This window comes from Ursus americanus, chromosome 3, assembly GCF_024610735.1.
Source record: "Ursus americanus isolate L20-20 chromosome 3, mUrsAme1.1.p, whole genome shotgun sequence".
Taxonomy (NCBI): Eukaryota; Metazoa; Chordata; class Mammalia; order Carnivora; family Ursidae; genus Ursus; species Ursus americanus.
The window spans coordinates 58,007,243-58,032,290 of record NC_142129.1 but is presented as its reverse complement, the minus strand read 5'-3'; the positions used below and the strand labels follow the sequence as shown (position 1 = coordinate 58,032,290).

Below are 25,048 nucleotides of genomic sequence, written 5' to 3'. Positions count from 1 at the left end.
ACTGTCATAGAGCAATTGTATTAAAAACCTGGCAAGGACTTCTGGTTTGTGGTCTAACAAGCTAAGGAACTTGGAAGTTGTCACACCCATCTTCACATCAGAAAAAAATGTTGAAAAAGCTGAAAAAGTATGTTTTGAAATATGCCCAGAGCTCTCTGGGTTCTTTAACAAAACCTGCCCTCAAGGGAATGTATTTTGCCAGAGCCCAACTGAGTGTTGTTTTACCAAGCCTAATCTACGCTGAGGAAGGGAAATACACCTAACCTACCTTGAGGAAGGGAAATACAGTTTTTTTACATGGGGACACTGTCTGGCACACCTTAATACCACATCTATAGGGCTCTCGTATAATAACAAGTAATGACAACAAAAAGAACTACAAGTTTCAACTCCATCTGACTCTACAGGGGCACCCAAAGACAATATGGGAGATAAGAACAGGATATTAGAGGGAATTTTAGCCTCTGATACCATAGCTATACCAAAGAATAAACACAGCCTAACTCCTAGCCCGCTAAACATAAAGCCACACACTAACAGCCTACCTACCACAGTTCTCTTACCTGATACAGCATGTGTGGCTTTTGACAAAAAATTTATGAGACATGCTAAAAGTGAGAAGACAGTCTGAAGAAACAGAATGAGCATCAGATTGAGACTTAGATATGGCAGAGATGTTGGAATTATCAGGCTGGAAATTTAAGATACCTATGACTAATACGCTAACATATTTAACGAAAACATCAACAACATACAAGAACAGATAGGTAGTATAAGCAGAGATGAAAAAAACTAAGAAAGAAATAAATGCAAATGATAGATATCAAAAATACTGTAACAGAAATGAATGAAGAATACCTCTGATGGGCTCATCAGTAAACTGGACACATACAAGGAAAGCTTTGGTAAGCTTGAAAATAGGTCAGTGGAAATTGCCAAAATTGAAATGCAAAGAGAAAAACAAAATGAAAAAGAAGAGAATATCCAAGAACTATGGGAAAATTACAAAGGGTTTAACATATACGTTGTGATGTTAACTTTATGTATCAACTTCACTTGGCCATGGGGTGCCAGGTATTTCATCAAACATTGAGTGTTTCTGAGAAGGTGTTTTGGATGAGTTTAATATTTAAATTGATGGACTGAGTAAATTAGATTTATCTTCCTAGTGTGGGTGGGCCTCAGGCAATCAGATGAAGGCCTGAATACAACAAAAAGGCAGATCCTCCTCTGAATAAAAGGGAATTCCTTTTTGCCTCACTGTCTTTGTGTTAAGATATTAGTTTTTTCTTGCTGTTGGACTCAAACTGAAACATCACCTCTTCCTGTATTTTGAGTACACCGATCTTTGGAATTCTCAAGAGAAGATTAAAAATTATTTCAAATTAAATAAAATACAATTTATAAAAATTTGAATCATGTAGCAAAAGCAGTGCTAGATGGAAACCAATAGTATTGATGACATATATTAGAAAGATAAAAAATCAATAATCTAAATTTCATCTTAGGAAACTGAAAAAGAAAAGCAAAATAAATCCAAAGTAAGCAGAAGAAATGATAACAGAGTATAAATCAAGAAATTGAAAATAGGAAAATAACAGAAAAAAATCAGTAAACCAAAAGCTAGTTCTTTGAAAAGATCAATACAATTGATAAAACACTAGAGAAGCTAACCATGAAAAACAAAAAAGAGAGAGAAAGAAGACACACGCAAATTTGATAACTTAGAGGAAATTCACTTTCTTGAAAGATGCAATCAACCAAAACACACACAAGGAGAATCGATAATCTCAATATGGCCTATGTGGATTTAAGAAATTAAATAAAAAATAACTTTCAAAAACATAAAGTACCATGCCCAGATAGATTCACTGGTGAAATCTACCAAACATTTAAAGAAGAAATTATAGTAATTCTCTACATCTATTCCAGAAAAACGAAGCAGAGAGAACATTTCCTAACTCATTCAGTGAGCCGAACATTACCCTAATACCCAAACCAGACAAAGAAATTACAAGGAAAACTACAGACCAAGATCTCTCATGAACATAGATAGAAAAAGCCTGGACAAAACATTAGCAAATGAAATCCAACAATGTATGAAAAGAATTATACATCAAGATCATGTCAGATTTATTCCAAGTATTCAAATTTGACTCAATATTTGAAAATTATTTATATATCTTGAGACTACTTTTCTACATCCATACACATAAAACTGTTATGAATTCAATTGTATCATTATGAAGTATTCCTCTTGTGATCCACAGATACCTTCAGCAGAAAATACGGTCCGGCTTTAAGTAATAAGAATATTTTTTTTCCATATGTGCATTAGAAATACAGTTGTGTCATTTAATATAATTACTCAGTTTTGCCTATTGTTATACCAGAAGTCTTGATTGTACACATTTATTGATGCATATGAAATCTTTAAGTCATTTTCTAATTAATGTTTTATCTTTAAATTTCAAAAAAAAAAAATATGTATCCTGTACGGGAGACTAGCTAATATCAGGCCAATTTTCTTGTCAAAAACAATTAGCAAAGCTGAAAAAAGAGAAATACAACCTTATGTTTGAAGGCATCAGAGAATTATCAAGACTATAGGACTTGCAGAGCTAACATTTTATAGAGGAAATAATTAAGTAGCAAGAAGAAAATTTCTACTTCCACTCTCAGAAATTTTAAAACAACATTAACAAGACTTATTTGCTTTATTGTATAACTTTAAGAGTTCAAAATGTTTCAAAATTATACTTCTAGAAATAGTCCTCAAATTTCCATATTTGTGTCCTTAAGTATAGATAAAAGCCTCAAGGAATCCAAAATCTGGCCATAGCAAATCAAACATCAATATACATCTAAACAACAGGATTTTAATTTTTAATTTTTATATTTTAGGATTTATATATTTATTTAGAGAACGACAAAGAATGAGTGTGGGGAGGGGCAGGGGGGAGAGAGAGAAACTTTAGCAGACTCTGTGCTAAGCATGGAGCCCCATGTGTGGCTCGATCTCATGACCCTTAGATCATGACCTCAGCCGAAATCAAGAGTATGACGCTTAACCGACTGCAACACCCAGGGGCCCCAACAACAGGAATTTTAAATTTACAGAGTGGGCATATAATCTTTTCTACATACAGCGTTCACTTAAAAAAAAAAAAAAAGAAATCTAATCAGACTTAAAGTTTCTTACTGAGATAAATTAGAAATTTGGGCGAATAAATTGTAATCGTATCTAAATCTTTTGTAAATGCAAGCTTATACATTTCCTCATTGGCTTCATATGGAATTGCACTGCACTGCACTGAAGAGGCAGGAGGATTAACTTGCTGTCAAACAGGAATGAAAACTAATCCTTGTTGACAACACATATATGTTGTGAATGAAGCTGATGACGCTTTCCTCTAAACACTCAATTTTCCAAATGTTCCTTACCCAAACGTATCTTCTAAGAAAAATACTTCATACAGACAATTTCTCAGTAAGCAGTTTTAAAAAAAAATCTGATAAAGATACACTAATATGATTCCTCAATATTTGCTGATACAATTATGGCATATTGATTTTTTGTTTGTTTGTTTAGTGAAAAAATGCAGGTGGGGAAATTTAAGATATTCACAACAATACTTTTATCAGACACACTTTTTCCTCAGCTTTGGAATAGTACTACTCCAAAATGGTGCACCCTTCTAAGCATGTTTTATGTATGTAACTCAATTTGACTTGTCATGTAACAGTATGTCAGGCTGAGATTATTTTGAAAAGAAACATTCTTATCCAAGAGACTAGCAATTCAAGACATTGAAAATATAAACTTAGCAAGATTTGAGGGATTTTTAATCTCAAATATGTAACAAAAATAATAAAAGTCTATAATTTTGACACATTAGCTTTCATAAATAAATGATTTATCTTGCTTCTTGTTTGGGAGATAGGCTTTTTAGAAAAAGTCAACATTGATCTTTAGGCTAATTACACATTTCAAGATATTCTCCAACATATTTAAGTGCTACGATTTTACAAATGGTTTTTCGCTTTTGAGGTCTCCCGTCTAAGATTTATCATTCTATTAAGTACACTTAAGACATTTATCTGCATAGCAAAACAAACAGAAATAAAGAGTACGCCATAATGGGCCATGACTAGGAATCTCCTTGTTGACAAGTAAGATCCATTATTTTGCTGCCAAGTTCAGTTTTATAGTAGAGTAATAACTAGTGTGTAGAACAGAATAATCTGACTGCAATAGAATTGAACAAATATTTAGTTGAACAATTTTTCATTCTACAGAGTACTGGGACCAAAGACATTGACACTTGTCTAATTTTCAATATTAGTGTGAAAAAATATCAAATATGAAATTTGGACTCCTACATATCTGTATACTATATGCTACACTCAGCCCCTGAAGCAGGTCTATGTCCTCTGAACTGGGAACAAAGATGCCAGTGATGGTGAAGAGGAGAACTGGGTCTGGACATCCACCAACAGTTTCATTTTCAGCATAAACAATATACCGCTGAAAAAGCAACTAAAGTCACTGTGAAAAAAGACGTGAATTTGGAGTTGAAAGTCAAAAGCAGGTTCAAATGCACTTGTTATTCCGGTTTAGGTCCCCCAAAAATCACTTTACAACCCTAGCAATGAGATATCACCTTACTCCTGTCAGAATGGCTAGAATCAAAAAGACAAGAAATGACAAGTGTTGGTCAAGATGTAAAGAAAAAGGAACCCTCATGCCCTGTTGGTGGGACTGTAAATTTGTGCAGCTCCTGTGGAAAATAGAGGTTTCTCAAAAAATTAAAAATAGAATTACCATATGATTCAGTAATTCCACTACTGAGTATTACCCCAAAGAAAATGAAAACACTACTTTCAAAAGATAAATATATATATATATATATATATATATATATATATATACACACACACACACACACACACACACACATACATACATACATACACACACCCCTGGGGAACCTGGGTGGCTCAGTCGGTTCAGTGTCCAACTCTTGATTTCGTCTCAGGTCATGATCTCATGGTTGTGGGACTGAGCCCTATGTTAGGCTCCATGCTCAGTGGGGAGTCTCCTCGGGATTCTCTCTTTCCTCCTCCGTCTACCCCTCTCCCAGGCCCCTACGCTCTCTCTCTCTCTCTCAAATAAATAATCTTTAAAAAAAGATATATGCACTCCTAGCCTATGTTTCTTGAAAGATTATTTATAGTAGCTAAGATATGGAAGCAACCTGTGTCTATCCATAGATGATTGGGTAAAGATGTGATGTGATGTGATGTGATGTGATGTGATGTGATGTGATGTGTGTGTGTCTGTGTGTGTGTGTGCGCGCATTCATTCATTACTCAGCCACAAAAAGAATGAGAACTTGCTATTTGCAACAACATGGATGGACCTAGAGGGTATAATACTAAGTGAAACAAACCACACAGAAAAATACAATTACCATATCATTTCACTCATATGTGGAATTTAAGAAACAAAACAAAGAAAAAAAAAAGACAAACAAAAAAACACTCTTAAGTACAGAGAGTAAGCTGGTGGTTGCCAGAGAGTAGGTGGGTAGGGAAATGGGTGAAATAAAGAGGATTAAGAGACACTTATTGCCTTGGAGTGAGGATATTGTGAGCTTCAAGATGTCTATCAGTTTTAAATAAATAGTGGATTGCAATTAAAAAGTACACTTACCATGACTGAGATGAGCACTGACCGAAGTATAGAATTGTTGAATCATCATATTGTACACCTGAAACTAATATAGCACTGTATGTTAATTATAATTCAACTAAAATTTTTCAAAAAAATTAAATGTATTGTTCAAACTTTAAAAAGCTATTTTATTATAATGTATTTGTCAATGATAAACTGTTCGGTTAATTTGCTTCTGAAGTCAATGAGCATACTGATATTCATCAAAATATTTAGTAATCAGTTTAGGCTCCCAGGTATCAATGATTTGGGTCCTTTTTGTGAAATGAGTCAATTCGTAAATTGTTAACACTCTATGCAATACGTTGTAAAGAAACTGATATTTTATTTCAAGAAGAAATATGGAAACTTTTATACATTTCTATTTTTACTAACAAGATATTAAGCAATATCCCAGAACACATCATGTAAAGTTAATAATACTAAAATTCAAAGAAGCTTGAATTATACCATTTTATAGTTACATGTAACAATGTGCTCATTTTAGGTGAGAGCTGAGAGGGAATACACCTAATGGGTAAACTTAGAAGTTCTGAATAGTGCACAATTCCTCTGGAACCCCTTGGGGAAATTTTTTAAATTAAATACAAAATTGACATTAGGGCATTATATACAGATATATTAGGTAGATTTGAAGGAACAAATGGAAAACAAATTGTAGGAAATCAATGAGGTATATGATAGATTTCACCATAATGGAAAATGTCTGGCATAGAAGTCCAACTTAGCATCAGGATATATGTTTTAGATGGGCCTGGTGGTGTTGAGAATGAGAATCAGCCTAATCTAGCAACTAAGGGGATATAAAAATGTCTACAAAAAATCATTATTCATTTGAATTGAAAGAACTGTCCTGCTAAACTCTATAATATGAAAAAAGTGTGTGCATATTTTAGAAAAGAAGAGAATATAAAAATCACAGTGATTCCGTATGCCACAATTTTAAGAATATTAGTAAACTATAGATATAAATTTAAAGTAACTGTGGCAATTTAAAAATCTGAACCATATTTGAAGTTATAAATATGACTTTACATGGAAGAAATGCTTTCTTTTATAGACCAAAAGAGCCAAGCAAAAGGTAACTATTATTTTTAATATAATTTTTTGTATATTAAAATTTTATGTAAGGATCACAAAATAAGAAAACTCTGAAATAAACCTATATTGAATTCACTGACGTGGGGATGATGGTATATATACAGTTTTACTTCTTCTTGAGGTTTTACAGGATAAAGGATGTTTTTTTTTTCTTCTTCCCTTTCCATTTTCCTACCTCTCTTCCATCCTACATTCTTTTCTAACATTTCAAAACTTCCTCATTTGTCTCAAGAACTTCAGTTAAATTATAACATTGCTGGTAGCCTTCAGGGTTTCCTTAAGGGAAGCCAGATAGAATACACAGAATCTTTGCACAGAATAACACAATTTCACTAGACATGGCTTTTCTTGATTGATTAAGGAAGCAATCTAAAGAGAAAAATAATATGTGATGACCGAGATACCACTTGAATACAAATGTCTGTCATTTTCCTCTAAAATGATAAATAGAATGAATGTGGTTCAAAGACACATGAATTAACAAATCATTCACTCACTGACCATTGAGACAGATGTCTCAACTTAAAGTAACACAAAGCTAATAGTACACTGTACGTTAACTAACTGGAATTTAAATAAAAACTTAAAAAAAAAAGAAAAACATGAATTGAAAACAATCCATCCTTTTACTACTACTACTAAAAATTTGAGATATTTATTTTCTAAAATTATTTCCCTTTACATTAAAAATATTAAGAATTTAACAATTTACTGTATATATTTGATGTGATAATATAATGAATGGAGACATATATTAGGATAAAATGCAAATATGTAAAATCATTTGGCCATTTTAATAAGACAATCTAAAATGAAATAGGTAGTTTATACCTCACCATGAAAAACGTGAAGCTAGTTAAGCTGCATATTATAAGATCCCATACGAAGTTCCAAGTATATACATAAAAAAATCTATATACTAAATGGTATTTCCAGCAATTACAAGGTATTAATGAATAGTATACAAACTTGCAAATAGGAAAACAAACAAACCCAGAATACAGTATGCCTTTTTAATGTCACAATATGCCTTTTTAAATGAGGATATTTCATTTTCTAGATTCCAGGAGAATGTATCTGTTTTTTACTTTCCTATTCATTATTTAATGGTAGCCCCCACACTGGGATATTATATACTAACCTGTAGATTTCTGTCTGGTAGATAAGACTAGCCGATAAAAAATATTGCTATTTAGTTCTTTTATGTGTGCTTTTTCTATTTGCGAGCTTAACTCAGCGAAGAAAACATTTCTTGCTCACTGGAAGAGAACAATCCTTTGAGATCTGCAACAGTGATTTCTTTGCTGTTGTTCTATATTTATTTTTAACTTGTGGTGGTGACTGTAGAGCTGAAACTGCTAGCTCTATATAAATCTGTGTGTTTTTAATTGGGAAACACCTGTAGTTCTTGTTAGTTCAAAATCTTTCCTTCATAGTATATCAATACATTGAATTATAAAATCTCTTAATCTGAGTTTTAGGGAACCCAAGAATTAGGGAACCTAGGGAAACAAAACAACTGAATTTCTAAAACTTTAAATATGTTAGTATTTTAAGAATTTAGAAGTATTAATGTATTAACTATTAATTAAGAATTCGTAAGTATTCTGTTCCATTTGGGCAGATGAACTTAAAAAAAAATTCCAATAGCCTTCCTTAACTTAAAGACTTGAACTATTATTAAATCAAGTAATTAGTAAATGATATTTAGATACCTGGTAAAATATTAAGTAACTAAGTAACAATGAATACTTAACTATACACACACAAACACATACATATAATATAACTGTTACCATATATACACTTTACTAGTCAGTTTAGTATGTACTGAGTGGCCATACTTTGGGTCAAGTTAATAAACATGTCTATTCAGTCACTTTAAGAATAAAAGGAATGTGGGTATTAGTAGGTGGTCACTATTTTGCTCATGAGCCTTCTCTGTCTTCAGCTGATTGGCATTACAGTCAGCTATCAATCACTACATCCCAGTTTTCTCCTTGCAACAGAACTTTCATGATTAAAAGTCATAATTAATATTGGTATTTGAGATTACAGTAGGAATGCTAATGGCTTGGAAAAACAAGGTTGTATAAGTTTTTGATTTTAAGAAAAATAAGATAGTAGTTTTGTCCTAAAGTAAATTGCCAGGTCATTTCAGGATATACAAAAGTCAAGTAAAGGGAAACACTTTGGTGTATATAGCAAGTTTTAGAAGATTTGAGAGAGGTTAATTTTATTTATCTTGGAAATAATCAATTTGCAAATAATATATGTGAAAAGAAACAATATGTTAAAGATATGGTATCATTTTAGTATTGATGGCCTTATCTTTAACATATTTTAAAATGAACTTACTAATTTCTTTAAGGACACATATTACATTAATGGAAAACTGAATTTGCTTATTCATTAGGGTGATAATCAATGTATTTAGTTATGTTTTAACAAGGGGCATTAAAACAAAGGGCATGCTGAGTGTTCAAACTTCATCAGAATAACTGAGTAATTTTCTGTGCTTTATTTTGTACTTTATCATATATTTTAGTTTTAAACAATGAAAAGATATTTCTATATCTGAAGGAGCTGGGTTTCTTCTCTTAGGATTATTTAAAATATATTTCCACATTGATTAACTGTTCTTAAGAACCAGGATCCTGTTTTAATCAAAAGTCCAAATCTTTGCCAATCTTTTTTTTTTTTTTTGCCTTCCTCTAAATAAGGCTCTAAACTTAGTGGGGGGAAAATTGCATGTCTTTATGTCTAAAACCAAAGCTTAGAGCTCTCAGAGGAATTCTGGAAATCACAAAGGCTTGTTCTTTCACCTTATCAAAAGAGAAATATGAGAAAAAATTAGACTCATTTGATATGTTTCATATTTTTTGACTAGCTTAACACTCTTATAAAAGATACATGTAAAGAGATTTCAAACTAAAACATAATTTCTATGCAAGTTGACTGTGAATAACATAAATATTTCAGAGATTTTACAATTTGCAAAATGGATTTGAATTTCCTGAAGATTTGTCTATGCCCTAGCTGTCCTTAATATTTCTCAGAGGCAACGCTGATAAACTTCTAAGAGTTATTCATTGTGTCCTACTACAGAACTTTCCTCCTCCCCATGCTGGTATCATTGGTTCTGTGATAAACTAAGCACAGCCATTCAGTCTCATCAACAGATGTTTTCTGCTATTATCGCACGCTTGCCTGAAGTCTCTCTAAAATGCTAGAGAGTAAATTTTTGTCTTCAACAAAGAAAGGCGTGCTCATGGAAAGCAATATACCAGGTAGTTTAGCTACTGATAACTTAAAAAAGTAGACTTACAGTTAGAGTTTGAAGCTTAAAAGTTGACATCACTTAGACAGTTAACAGACTGTACCAGAAGACTCAATTACAAAATTCAGCTTTATTTTTGTTTTTTGATCCAGAAGTAGAAAATTTGATTAACAGATAATTGACCTGAGACTCAGTAAAAGAATTAACCCCTTGGACAGAACTAATGAGGAAATTAGAATATGGTTATTTGTTTGCAATCCTGTTGATATAATTTCATTGTTTTATTTTCTGATGGGTATGTTAGTAAACTCATTCTCTTCATCTCGATCTATGTCAAAAGTTAATTTACTAGCCTCTTTTACCCCTCATGCTTCAGAAACAACTATTTCTACTGATTTTCTGCATTTCTCATGAAAATATAGTTATTTGCAGAGGTTAAGTAAAAACCTGTGGGGTTTTTTTTTGTTTTTTTACTAAGATATAATTGGAGATATCAGTGGTGAATCTAAGAGCATACCTAAAGTGCCAAATTGAGAATGCTATTCATTTAATCAGAGTATGCCAAGTCCACTTTTGAGGAATGAGTTCCATGTGGGGCCTATGCTAACAGACCCTGCTCAGGCAAACTGGCCTGCATACCTGTTACACATTTATAGCTTCTTCAGTAAAGAACGTCCTTCCTGACAGACCAGAGGCCTTAACAGATTTTACATACCTCATAAAGTAGAAATTCCCCCAAATTTACAGGGGAGACTTTCTTGCTCTTGGCTTCCTGGACTTGGTTGGTTTAAAAGAACAAATAACATGACCTTGTAAAAATCCAAACTGAGTGTCTGGATGAAAACTTCCAGAGAGAGTTTAGTCTCTGGTAGATGCTCAGTAGTTGTTCAAAACTGTGTGCAGATTGTTAATCAATACTTCTTACTGTAACTATATAAATAAGCAATCCAACCCTTCTGGTCCATCTTTGTGATCAAGAATACTCTTTGGAGATTATTTATCAAAACGGGGGGAGGGGGGTGTTAACAAAAACCTCAAAATCTGGAAAAAAGGCAAAAGAAAGTATGTGATGTTCTTTGGCTATTACACAGGAGCACTGTTTTCACAGGGTCAGGCAAGGGTTATGCAATTCTCTAGAAGACTATACCTGCATTTGACATTGTGCTTTACTACTTGATTAAAAGTCAAAAAACTACAGTGGCATAGTAACTTGCAGATCTCTGTCCGGGAGAAAAGGTAAGCCCAATTTGATTTTACTGCCCTGTAAGACATTAAAAATTTTTATATCTGAAATGGAATTCTTATTCTAATTTCTTTTTTAAAAAGGATTACAAAAACCTAATTGTAGTGGCAACCATGTTTGACATTCTACTTGTTCCTTCATTGAGGAATTAAAAAATCATTAAATGTTCATTCCATATATATATGTCAAGTTTTTATATTTTTGGAAAAAAAATATTTTTTTGAGAAGGTGAATTTGACATTCTAATATCTGTATCTTTTTTTAAAAAAGTTTACATTGATTTTGTATTACTTTGTTATCAGAAAAAAAAAAAGTTACAAAGAATGGAAATTGATTTTTCTGTGTCTGAAATAGCAAAGCTATTTTGGGTAGGTACATTTAATTATCGCTTGTCATATTTAAAGGCAAGGAAATTCTTTTTTGTTGTTGTTGTTCTTTCGTATCCAAAAAAAAGAAAAAAGAAAAAAAACAACCCCATAGCTATTTGGTATTGAGCACCAAGTCCACCCAAAATATATCTGAAAAATATATGATACAGAGCCAAGATACAGTGGAAGTAAGTAATCATTCAGGTACATTCTTGGGGGCACTACTGTTCCTTTGCATTGATCATAGTATTTTTACCCTCCCTGACACTGCTGGTCATGCCCTCTTTCTAGGTTATGCGAACTGGGTCAGAGAGTGGCAGTCTGCAAACGAGTGGAGAAGAGCAGACAGACTAATGCTACATGGCAAAACTTCTGAAAATAGAAACTCAGCACCACACATCTATCTTTTCCTACCCAAACCCTGAAAATCTCTTGAAGAAAAGGACTGCATACCCTTGTCCTACGAAACAAAATAATGTCAAAATGTTACCCCGTTTGCATAAAATCAATCAAAATTTGCCTAGAAAGAAATGTTTGTAATTTATTTCGATGTTATTTTGGGTGAGGCAGAATCGAAAGTAAAACTATGAATAAAACTGGATTAAAATTTTATTTCACAAATGGATTTACTAAATGGGAAAGAAATCTCATCCTTTGCTACATTCCTGCTGGGTGTGTGAGTGTAAGACTGAAGAGAACGTTTTCATATGAATTCTCTGGGGCAATAAAGTTGTTTTTCAGTTAAAATAAGGAGAATCCAATTTTTAGAATAAGAGACTGTATCACAGGTTGCGTTTTGTTTGTTTCAGGAGTTTCTAATTCTTTCTAGTGATCCCTTTTTTCTTTGCTGTTATTTTCAGTTTGCACAAATTGTATCAAACATGAGAGAAATTTTAAGGATTTACAAAAAAAAATATGTAGTTTTAGGCCTAGCAGTCTTTTATGGAAGGGTCTTTATGTAGCACTTAAAAGTCTGAAGAAAAACACAAAGTAATTGTGTAAGCTAACTTGAGAGGAAAAAAAGTTAGGCTGTGTTGAACAATGAGATCATAGTACATTGATGCACTTTTTGGAGTTGTAAATTTGTTCTGATATTTCAAAGATGTCGTTGTCATCTAGAGGCTTAGTCTATCTCTAAATGGATACAAGTTTCTGAAATACACCTCCAAATGCAGAAAGTTTTGTTTGGAACTTTCAAGAAGGAAGGTATTAAACTAAGAAGATCAATTTAAATATGTTACTCCATTAACCAAATGAATAAAACCAAGTGTATTCATTCTACTAGAATTACCAGATTGAAATATCCAAAAAATATTTAGGTATAAATTATCAAGATTGGTATAATAATTTGGAAATGCATATATTTGCTATTCTTGGCAGGACACCATTACAGACATTTTTATATCACAGAAATCAGGAAACATTCACTCCCAACAATACCAACGGGAGGACTGGATGCCCAGTTGCAATCGGCTATAAAAAGAGGGATAACAAGTGCCCCAAACTTACCTCCAGAGGGCACCACCCAATTAGAATGTCTCACTTTTTGCCATTACTTTGTTGCATAAGTTGTACATATTTCTTTCCTTTCACTTCCCTCCCTTCCTCTTGATGACTGTTGGCTCCATTTAGCCATTTGACTTGAATGAATTTGACAATAAATAAGCTGTATATTTTCTGCAATCCCTTTATTTCCAGCTGGATTTTCTTTATTTTCGGAAACAAAGGTCTAAGAAAAACTGTGTCCCATGTGACTTATTTAGCTGATTTTTGTTCTTGAGTATGCATGTATATAAAAAGAGTTCTATTTGAAAGGACTACTACTTCAGTTTAGAAAAGTAGCTGAATGTTAGACAATGCTAAAAAATATATTATATATCCATTCTTTGGTGACTGGCATATCCAAGCAAATTCAAGAACATAGGTGAAAAATACGTTTTTAATGCATCAGAGAACATATCTGGCCTTAGATTACAAATTTTTGCTTCAAACAAGAGAAAAAAGATGTCTTCTAAGGAATGAATTGAAACTGAAAATTAATTCAAAGAAATGTTGTTGTTCTTAAATCGCTTAGTCATTTAAAAAAAGTCAAAACAGAAGAAAATAATAGTCTACAACTACTTTGAAGCAATCTGCAGAAAATCTTAGGCTGTTCTGAAATACTATATGAATTTTGAAGTAGCAAAATTGTAATAATACTGGTATTACTACTTCTTTATTCTGTTTTATTCTCACTCCTACTTATGAACAAATGATTTCTTTTAAAAATGATCGTTCCTAAGGCTACTTTTTTTTAAAAAATGGTGCTTTAAAGTATTTAATAACAAATAACCTTTCCAACACTTTTCCAGCCTATTTTGTCAAGGGGAAAATAGTTATATGTGTATGTGTGGAATAAGTTAAAAGTCTGAAAATCAATGCCTGTGCTTAGAGAATATTCAACATCCTTATACGTTAATCTACATGTTTGTGCAAATCACGGTAATAAATGCTGTCAAACTCACTCCTGTAACTAAATAATCTTCAGCCAAGAAATATTATTTGTGTATTTTCCTCTAGTAAATCACTATTTAAAATTATGTGTATGTATATGTGTTACTACATGATACACACATATGTACATGTATTTATCCATAAAAAGGATTGCTAACTCATCTATTTTTAAAAAGATGGGAAAAAATAAAATAACTTGATTATCCCTTGGAAAAACTAAATTTAATGTGTGAATATGAAATTAGTTGGGATCATTACTGATTACAATATCAACAATATGCTGGCTGAGTAAAAATGGATGGTAAAAAACTACTTGGTATCCAAATTGTCTTCCTTTTTTTTTTTTCTTTAAAGATTTTATTTATTTATTTGACAGAGAGAGACAGCCAGCAAGAGAGGGAACACAAGCAGGGGGAGTGGGAGAGGAAGAAGCAGGCTCCTAGCGGAGAAGCCTGATGTGGGGCTTGATCCCAGAACACTGGGATCACGCCTTGAGCCGAAGGCAGACACTTAACGACTATGCCACCAAGGCGCCCCCCCCCCAATGGTCTTCCTTAAAACAAAAACAAATGGTCTTCCTAGAGCAAAGCAGTCTGGTTTGATAATTCATATAATGGACACTCTGTGGTGGAAAAAGTTTTTGAAAGAAATTGGTAAAAGTATATGTTCATCATAACAAGGAATAAAATCAGATCTTTAAAAAAAATAAATAGGGTAGGATGGAATACATGTAAATATTTTTTTAGGGCTCTTAATCAAACTTTTATTACCCTCTTAATATTTGGCAAAATATACCAATATTGAATATGAAAGCAACCTAAAGAATGGACAAAATATTGGCAATATATACATCCAATGAAGAAGTGATATCTACAATAAAATTATTATTAAAAAAAGAAAATCCAACAGAACATGCAAAAAGACTTTCTCAGACATTTCACAAAAGAAGGCAGTTATTTAAAAAGCCAATAAATATTTGAAAAGCTATTCAACTTCCTATTGTCACTTATAAATCACTAGAATGACTAAAATGGAATACTAAATAATAGGAATAAATGATCAGAATTACATGTAATGAATTGATAAATGTAAGAAGTTTGAGACAAAAAAGACAAATATAAAAATGTACATAATGTGTGATTCTATTTATACTGATAACAAAAGAAGGCAGAAGTAATCTATGCTCTTGGAAATCAGATAGCAATTACCCTTATGGGGAGTGGTACTAAGTATGATGCGGTAGCTAAGCAACATTTCTGGTATTCTGGTAATGCTCTATCTCTTGACCTGGGTGCTAATCACATCATTGTGCTCAATTTTGTGAATACTCACTGAGTTTGATACTTGAATGTTCTCTGCTAATATATATTATACTTGACAAAGGTTTAAAAAATGAAAGCTTGTCTTCTGAACAGCTTCACGAGAATAAAGATGAAATATTTTGAAAAGAATTATATTTTTAAAAATTAATGTATAAAACAATTTGTTTATAATTCTTATTAGTTCAGAGATATCTGGATGACAAACTTCTTGAGCCACAAGGCATCTTTTTCCAAATAACTATCATTCATAATTAAAATAAAAATCAGTTTTATTGTGCCCGTATTTGGTTTTACTTATAAAATACATCAATATATAACACAGCAATTAGTAGTCATCCACATTTAAAAAATTGAAGAATTCAGGGTGGTAGGCACTATTACAACCCCTTCCATTCACTCATATGGCTTGTGGCTAAAACCTGTGGATCGTGGTAGCTAACTTACTGAAATGGTAATCTCTCTTGAAACCACCATACTTCATATGGAATAACTCAAAAAAGCACAGTCACTGGCACTTAGGATGCAGCAAGTGATTTGGGGGTGGGGGGAAGAGCCCTAGCATGCATGGGGAGGCCAAAAGCACTTTGCCTTTATACTTTAAGGACAGCAGTACAACTTCAGTGTAGAATTCAAGGTAATTTTCTTTTGCCATAAGCTATCCAAATAGACTGATACTCCTTGATATTCCATAAAACATCACACATGATGTCCTATACATGGTTGATGGATTATCACAATCTACTATCAATAACACCATATTGATTCTCATGAGCAGAATGCTGCAAGTATCCTAGATATCCTAGTAATTCACCGTCAGAATATAAAAGATATTTGTTGGAGCTGGCGTGCAACAGCTTGTGGGATCCAAGTGTGCATATCTCTTCCCAAGTACAGATTTAGGTATGCTCCTCTAATATAGATTGAAATCAGCTGTAGTGGGAGTATTTACATGAAAGAAAATGAAATGGCAAAGCGAAACAATTAGTTTTGGTTTTTTTTTTTTTTTAAGATAGCTGACTAAGGAACATATTCCAGGACACCCCTTGGGAAACTCTTACAGATATTGAGGAGTTTATGGCATTGGCAAAATTTGGTGGTCTGGATATAATCGTCTGGGATGTTCTGGGATACCACTTCTAAGATAAAGAGCAAGTTTTTGTACCTTGTACTTCTTACTACTAAAAAATAAGCACAACAGTTTTAAGGTTTTTTAGTTTAGAAATAGCATACAATCACTTGAGAATCATGTTCTGCCTCATTTATCACAAATTGTGGAAGGTTGTTAGCTGTGAGTAAATCCCAGTGGAAAAAAGGGCTCTGAATCAAGACCAAACTATGGGTTGTTTCCTTGTCAATCAAACTATATTATCCAGTACTGTGACAGGGCTGGAGTTTTCCCTTGGGGAACTGGGTTGCTTAATGGAGTCTCTGGTAAGCCCTAATAGGTGAGTTGCAATGCAGATCCCTAGGAATTGGGACCAAAAATGTGCCCATCATGATTGAGAAAAGGTTCTATTTGGAAAAAACATCTCTCAGTACATTAATAAGCTTTTCTAGAAGGAGATAATCTGACCATGGGATGGTGAGTAACTCTGAGTCTAAACTGCCATCTATGAGCTGCATGTCATTATGGTACTAAGTCACGGGTGTTTCAGGAATTCATCATGCAATAGAAATACAATTAGGATAGAATGCAAGAAGGTTCAATAAGAATGAGCAAATTACACCAATAGCCGCAGTTTCATAAAGTCACATATCCATTAACTCAGCCAAAGTGTACAATTCTAAGCAAGCTGTGCAAATACTGTCTTTCAGAAAACTACATTGGGAGGCAGGAAAAGGGTAGTTTATCTTCTTTGCATTTCTGCCCCCAACTCCTACTAGTCAAACTTCACAACACAGGAAGTTAGTATCCTTGACTTTCATGTTGTATTATGGGGTCCTTTGACAACCATTGGGGAAGTCAATTTCTTGCCATGTGGTGTGGTATTTCATCTGAAAGTGGTGAAAGGATCATAAAACTCTGGGCATCAGCCTCAGATAGACAGAACATGATCCCGTGGAGCTGGTTGCCAGGGTAGCAGCTAGTAGAGCAAGCACCTAAAAGACCAGGAGTCAAGCGAGGTTGAAGGAATCTAGCACCCACCATGCATGAGATATGTCCAGCTTATGTCCATAAAAAAATCTAATTATATGTGTTTACTGGAAACAAAATAACATAAAACACTTATTGTGTGTTAGTTACTTTTTAGGTGATCTCTCTTTTTCTCTCTCTGTTAAATAATTTAATCCCCATCAAACTTTATAAAATACGTATTCTCACCTAGAAAGGTTAAAAGGAGAGGAAAAGCTAAATAAGAAAATCATGAAAAATAAAGATGATGAACTATAAATATGAAGCCACGTGGCATCCAAAGCAAAAGGAGTAAATGAGAAAACAAGTCACTATAATGTAAACACGTATTACAAAGACATAAGAGCTAAGAACATGTGTGAGCAATGGAGCAATAACATGATCTACCCAAGGAAAACGAGCCCAGATTTAGTCCATGTACCTCTATCTAGTGACACACTAGCAATACAATGAAAATGGAAAAGTACATTCTACATAAATTACACCCTCATTATAATTTGATCACAGAGAACGCTGAGACTTTAAAATAACTCTAGGTAAAGAAGTAAAAGAATCCACCAATTAGCACTATATGATCTTCCACAAATCATGTCACTACCACCCCATCAACAAGCTCATGGCAATAAAGGCAGATAATGAAAAACTGTGGGAAGATAGAAGAAGGGGCCTAAGGTGTTGGTGTCTATTTCCTTTCTTAAAGGAATGTGAGTTTTTCCTCATTTCCAGTGCTTTAAAATGATTTATGGAATGAGACTATCTGGTTTTTGAAAGTTTGGTAGAATTCCTCTGTGAAACTGTATGAGACTGGTGCTTCCAGGGCAGTTCCTTAATAATTTTCTTTATTAGGAAACTGTTAAAGCGATCTAACTCTATTGAGGTTAATTTCAGCGTTCTGCACTTCCCTAGGAAATTACCCATTCTATCTAGGTTTTCAAGTTTGTTTGCATAGAGGCCTACAAAGCAGTCTCTTTAAATTTCTTGTGTTTCAATGGTTATTCCTCCTTTTTATTTCTTATTTTGACTATTTATGACTTCTTCTGTTTTCTCTTGATCAATTTAACTAGTGGTTGGTTTGTTTTGTATTATGAGTAGTATAAAGAGACATAAAAATTAATCCTTTGCTGATACTAAAGATCATTGATTAAAAAAAAAAAAAAGATCACTGATGAAAACATTTTTTATGGTTGCTTTATAATGATTTTTGTGTTTCTTTACCCTAGAAATTTAAGAAAATTTATTGGGAAATCTATGAATATGATTCACTCTTCATATAGTTCAAAGAAGGAAAAAAATCATGAATTACAGAAATGTAAAATTTTTATAACAGAAATCACCATCCATTCTTGATTACAAAACAAATAAAACTCTTAGTAAAATATCCATACAAAAGTATTACTTAATTTATAATCAGACGATAAAATCCTGCTCAATGGTCAAAAACAGAGACATTTCTATTAACTACCCACATGTGCACCGACATGGATGGAACTGGAGGGTATTATTGCTAAGTGAAATAAGTCAAGCAGAGAAAGACAATTTTCATATAGTTTCACTCATATGTGGAACATAAGGAATAGCACAGAGGACCACAGGGGAAGGAAGGGAAAACTGAAGGGGAAGAAATCAGAGAGGGAGACAAACCATGAGAGACTCTGGACTCTGGGAAACAAACTGAGGGCTACAGAAGGGAGGGGGTTGGGTGATAGAGTAGCCTGGTGATTAAGGAGAGCATGTTGTGATGAGCACTGGGTGTCACACACAACTAATGAATCGCTGAACATTACATCAAAAACTAATGATGTACTATATGTTGGCTAACTGAACATAATAAAAAAAATTTAAAAAAAAGAAAAAGAAAGCAGTACTTACTACTAATTGCACTTTTATTTACTCAAAAGTGTTAACTAATACTGATTAGAGAGCAAAATAAGAGCTAAAATACTTAAGAAATGTGGATATTATCAAAGGCTCACAAAGTAAATCAGTGATTCTAAAAGTTTTCAAGAGTCAGTCTCTTTTGGGAATCGAATAATTAATATTCTCCCATGGGGGGAAAAAGGGCCATAAAATCCTCAAAGTCAAAAAATTTTTCATGGAACATTTTAATCCTCTGAAATTCAGTTATTATTTATGTATAATACAGAAACAGCATTACAAAGGCTTATTTCTCCTATACTTTATTTAAATCAAAAGGTTGATTATCATTTCAGAAAAAAAGGGAAATTAATACAAGTTATACAGTAAAGAAAATTTTAATTACACTCAAAAGTGGCTTTCAAAAAGATTATGCTAAAATGAAGTTAATATAAGTATTTGTAAAGGTGGAAGAGTTACAGAAATGACAATGCAATGAAATGTATTGTTTCTATTTAATCAGCTTGTTTTTTTATTTTTATGGCCATATGTGCTGAAATTCAGACTCAGAATATACGTGGAAACAAAACAAAACAAAGCAGCTCACTTTGCCAAACTGTTGAGGAACATCAGAATTTTCTAATAGTCTTCAAGGTGAATTTATGCTATAATTGCCTTTGTATTTATGCCAATTAAATAATATCTGTCTGGGTTTGTGTCAAATTGCTATTTATATCTGCAAAGAAACAACTGAGAAACCACCCTCGCATGTGAGGTAATCTGAGCAGGTAACCTTCAAAAGAGTTTTGCAATGTTTCCAGGTGACTGAATATTTTAACTTCTAGAGACAATAAAAACTATTATCATTCTCAATTTCCAACACTTAAAAAACTTTAATTTAGAAGAATACATAGTTGAACATTTCCAACATATGCAAAGGAGATTCAGAATATCTTAAGGAAATACTATGCTTACATAGAGGCTATTTGAAATCTCAATAAGTTAATGATTTTTTCTAAACATATATATGGATAAATTTGACTCAAGAAAGAGAAAATATGAATAAATAAAAAAAACTATTAAAAATGTTGAAAAATTCAAAAATTACATCCAAATAAAGCTCTGGGATAAAGTAACTTAACAGTGGTTTCTTTCAAGCTTCCAAAAAATAGATAATTGCTTCATATATCATCTATGCATGCATTTTGAAGTGTCTTTGGATTGACAGAACATCTAAAACCTAATTCAGACAATAGAAATTTGTTATCTGAATATATGAGGAAGTTAAAAAAATGAAAGAGCTCAACAATCAAAACTCACAAAAGAATAAGAACTGGTAATCACTGTAAAATTCAGCTCTGTTGTCCACTTTACCTTAACCTATCCATGGCAGATGTTTATTGTGACCTAATCTAGCATGTCTTATTTGCACCAACCACTTTTGTTTTTTTTTTTAAATCTAGTTTTATGTTATTGACTTTGGCTCTATATGTAAACTTTGAATTCAAATGCCCTTTGGGAAGAGGTGACAAAAACAAAAGAAACATATAACCATTATTGTTAAGTCAATATCCATTATTGGTCACCTAGATTGATTAGAATGAGTATTCTTTTTTCCCCTATAAACCCCACATGCACAGGGCATAGATTCAATCAATCAATAATAAAAGTTTATATATACACATGTCTATCTCAAAAGTTATACATATATATTAAAGTTTATAAATAAAAAGATTATATAGAAATAAGATAAACATAAATATTAAAATCCTAAATAAATTCTAGGCAAATGAAATCAAGCATCATGATGAACTAGATTTAGCCTGTCAAATAATAATTTATTCTTATAAAATCACTACATCCCAGGCAAATAGGAAAACTGTTCACAATTACCTTAATAGATGTCATTAGGGAATTCAATTATGCTGTTCCTAATTAAGCTATTTGGAAATAATAAAAAGAAATCCCCTTAAACTAAGAGCTAATATGATAGATTTGTTCACATTAAAATTAGAAGGTTGTCACCGATAGTATTATTTAGTCCTTTATTTGGAACATCTGGCCAATAAGTAAATACATACATACATACAAATGAATAAAAACTGAGTTACTAATAGAAAAGAAGAATCTAAATTTTTGTTTTGTTTTGTTTGTGCAAATACTCTGAGTTATTCTGCCTAGAAATCCAAAGCAATGGTTTGGAATATAATAAAAATTAATGACTGATTTCAGTAAAATGGACATGGATCATGATTAGGGTTGGCAAATACTTCCAGCAGACCAAATCTGTCCACTGACCATTTTTGTAAGTAAAGTTTTATTGGAACACAGCCATGCCCATTCATTCAGGTATAATTAATGGCTGCTTTTATGGACAGAGTTGAGTAGTTGTGCCAAGGACTCTATGGTCTGCCAAACCCTAAAATATTTAATATCTGGCCCTTTGCAGAAAATGTTTGCTAACCCCTGATAAAGATAAATATTGCATAATCAAAATATTTTAACCAGCAATTAAGAAAAGAGATAATAAAGATACAAGAAAAATTTATCAGACCTGAAGGAGATTGTATAGGCTGATTACTCTGTATAATGCAAGAAGAAAAACACCCAGCAAGCCAGCCATGATCACAGTAACACTAGAGACCTACATTGAGATCCTAGAAACTTCCAGAGAAGAAAAAAGATTGCATACAAATCTGCGTCTTACTTCTCAAGATCAACCTAGGAAACCAAGAGCTGATAAAATAATTCCATTCTATGTACTCAGTATAAAGTCAAGTCATGCTCAGACATAAAAGGTGTTTAAATCTTTTACTTCTGAGAAATTTGAGAATATACTCCACCAAAATTAGAAAATAAAAACACACACACAAAAAAAAAAAGAAGAAGAAGAAGAAGAAGAAGAAGAAGAAGAAGAAGAAGAAGAAGAAGAAGAAGAAGAAGAAGAAGACATGAGTAAAAGGATCCAACAGAGAAGAGAGGGGAAGAATATTTCCAGGATGGTGAAAACATGGTAAATTTCCAAAGCCATATGTACAGTAGGCTTTTTGAATAAACAGGCCAGATGGGAGCAGGGGGATAGAGAGGTCTAGGAAGGACATATCAAGGGAGAAATAATGAAACTTATAGATGTATATGAAGTATCTGACCATATTGAAAATCATTTTACAGTTCTGTCAGAACATTTGGGTGCTTGAATTAGTGATAAATATACAGGAAAAAAAGCAATTGAAGAGAATGAGGTAATTCCAGGGTAAAGAAAAACTCATACAAACAATGAAGTGTTAGTGTCTTTAGTACAGAAATGAAGTGTGAGAGTTCTGACAATGGCCCAACTGAGAGCAATATCTGCAAAACCATAAAAATGTAAACATTGAAATTTGACTTAACCAGGAAACTGGATATTAGTATTTTAAAAGAATGGGTATAGAAGTGGAGTCACAATGGGAAGAAGAAATGTATGACCGAAATCGATTCTCTTCTATAAGTCAATAAGTAATGTCTAAAAGTGAAAAATGAAGAAATAGCTCTAGAAATTATATTAGAAATGTGGAGATAATTTTTTATGAAAGAGTAGGATGGGGGTAAAAGGGAAGTAGTAATTAGTGATGGCAAAAAGGGCATTTTTTATTAATGCCTTTGTAGGATATCTAAAAACAAGAAAGAATTGGTCAATTGTATCAAAGCAAGTTCTTTCTCCCTTTCTCTTTTTCTTTTCCCCTTCCTTTCCTTTCCTTTCCTTTCCTCTCTGTTTCTCTCTCCCTCCTTCCCTCCCTCTCTTTCTCTCTCTCTTCCTTCCTTTTCTCTCTTTCTTCCTTTTCTTTTTTTTCTTTTATTTCTTTTTCTTTCAAATACTTTAATCAAAACCCATCAGAGAAATGGAGATAGCTTAGTTCTGTAACACAGTGTTGTGTTTTAAAAAATAGGTCCGTAATTGTATATGAGAGTATAAACTGTTAATACAAATTAAACAATCACATATTTTTTCCACATTTGAAACAGAATAAGATTCCATGTAAACACAGCACCTTTGTGACATTTTTAACTTCAGTATTCCTCTTTCTTCCTCACCCTCTCCTTCAATAGAATCCACACCAACTTCCTCATTAGTCATGTCCCCGTGGCCTCAGAAAACTTTCCTTCCTCCATATCCTCACCCATATGCCAGTGAACACGGGCACACTTGGCATACATCAGGTCAAACTTGCAGGCCAGGTGAACCCAAGCCTCAGCAATGACTGTGATTGCCCAGCACGCACATTCTCACTGTACTTTGGCCAGATTTCCACCAGGTACCATGGTGGCAGAATGGTAATTAATATCAACTTTGACCCAGTGGAGCACCAGTCCACAGACTGGATGGGATGCTGGGTCTTTCTTCTGGCATTTCCAGAAAAAGCATCTTTGGGAACCATGTTACCATGGTACAACAGGCAGCAATCCATGTAATTACCATGGCGAGGGTCACACTTCACCATCTGCTTGGCTGGCCCAAAACACTCATTGGTGATCTCTGTTACAGAAAGCTGTTCATAGTAGGCTTTCTCAGCAGAGAAGGCGGGGGAGTGGATGCAGTAATGGGGTACCAGGTTGGTCTGGAATTCTGTCAGATCAACATTCAGGGCTCCATCAAATCTGAGGGAAGTGGTGATGGAAGACAAAATTTGACCTATCAGCCTATTCAGGTTAGTATAGGTTAGGCACTCAGTACTGAGGTTTCAGCACAGATGTCACAGATAGCCTCACTGTTCACCCTGAAGGCACCATCAGTGTGCTCCAGGGTGGTGTGGGTGATGAGGTTGGAGTTGTGGGGCTCAACTGCATCTGTGGAAACCCGGAGGGCAAGGTAAATGGAGAACTCTAGTTTGGACTTCTTGCTATAATCAAGAGAGAGAGATGTTCTATCAGCAGGAAGGCAAACCCCAAACCACCTCCCCCTCCAAAGGTTTGGAAAACCAAGAAGCCCTGAAGACCTGTGCACTGGTCGGCCAGTTTCCAAATTCAGTCCAAGACTAGGTCAATGATCTCCTTGCCAATGGTGTAGTGCCGTCAGGCATAGTTAATGGCAGCATCTTCCTTGCCTGTGATGAGATGCTCAGGGTGGAAGAGTTGGCGGTACATGCCACTGCAAACTTCATTAATGACTGTGGGTTCCAGATCTACTACCCTGGGCACATGCTTGCCAGCAACTCTATCACTGAAGAAGTTGTTGAAGGAGTCTTATACTCCCCCAATGGTCTTGTCACTTGGCATCTGGCCAATGTGCTGGATGCTGTGTTCCAGGCGAAAGAGCTTCCATCAGGCATTGCCTATCTGTACACCAGCTTAGCCAACGTGGATGGAGATGCATTCACACATGGCTGTTGCTCTGCGGCTGCTAAGCAGATGGCGGAGAGGAAGAAGAGACACTTTTGCTTCTTACAGCACAACTGTTAGGCGATTGATGTGAGAGAACCTGCCACAGGTTCTATATTTAAAAGGCCTATGTATAATCAGAACTTAGCCATTTACTAACT

At 33.7% G+C, this 25,048-nt stretch overlaps 1 pseudogene; it reads right to left on the bottom strand.

Annotated features, from left to right (window-relative positions):
- Positions 1-23,421: 23,421 nt before the first annotated feature.
- LOC123789216 (tubulin alpha-1A chain-like) lies at positions 23,422-24,890 on the bottom strand (annotated as a pseudogene).
- Positions 24,891-25,048: the final 158 nt, after the last annotated feature.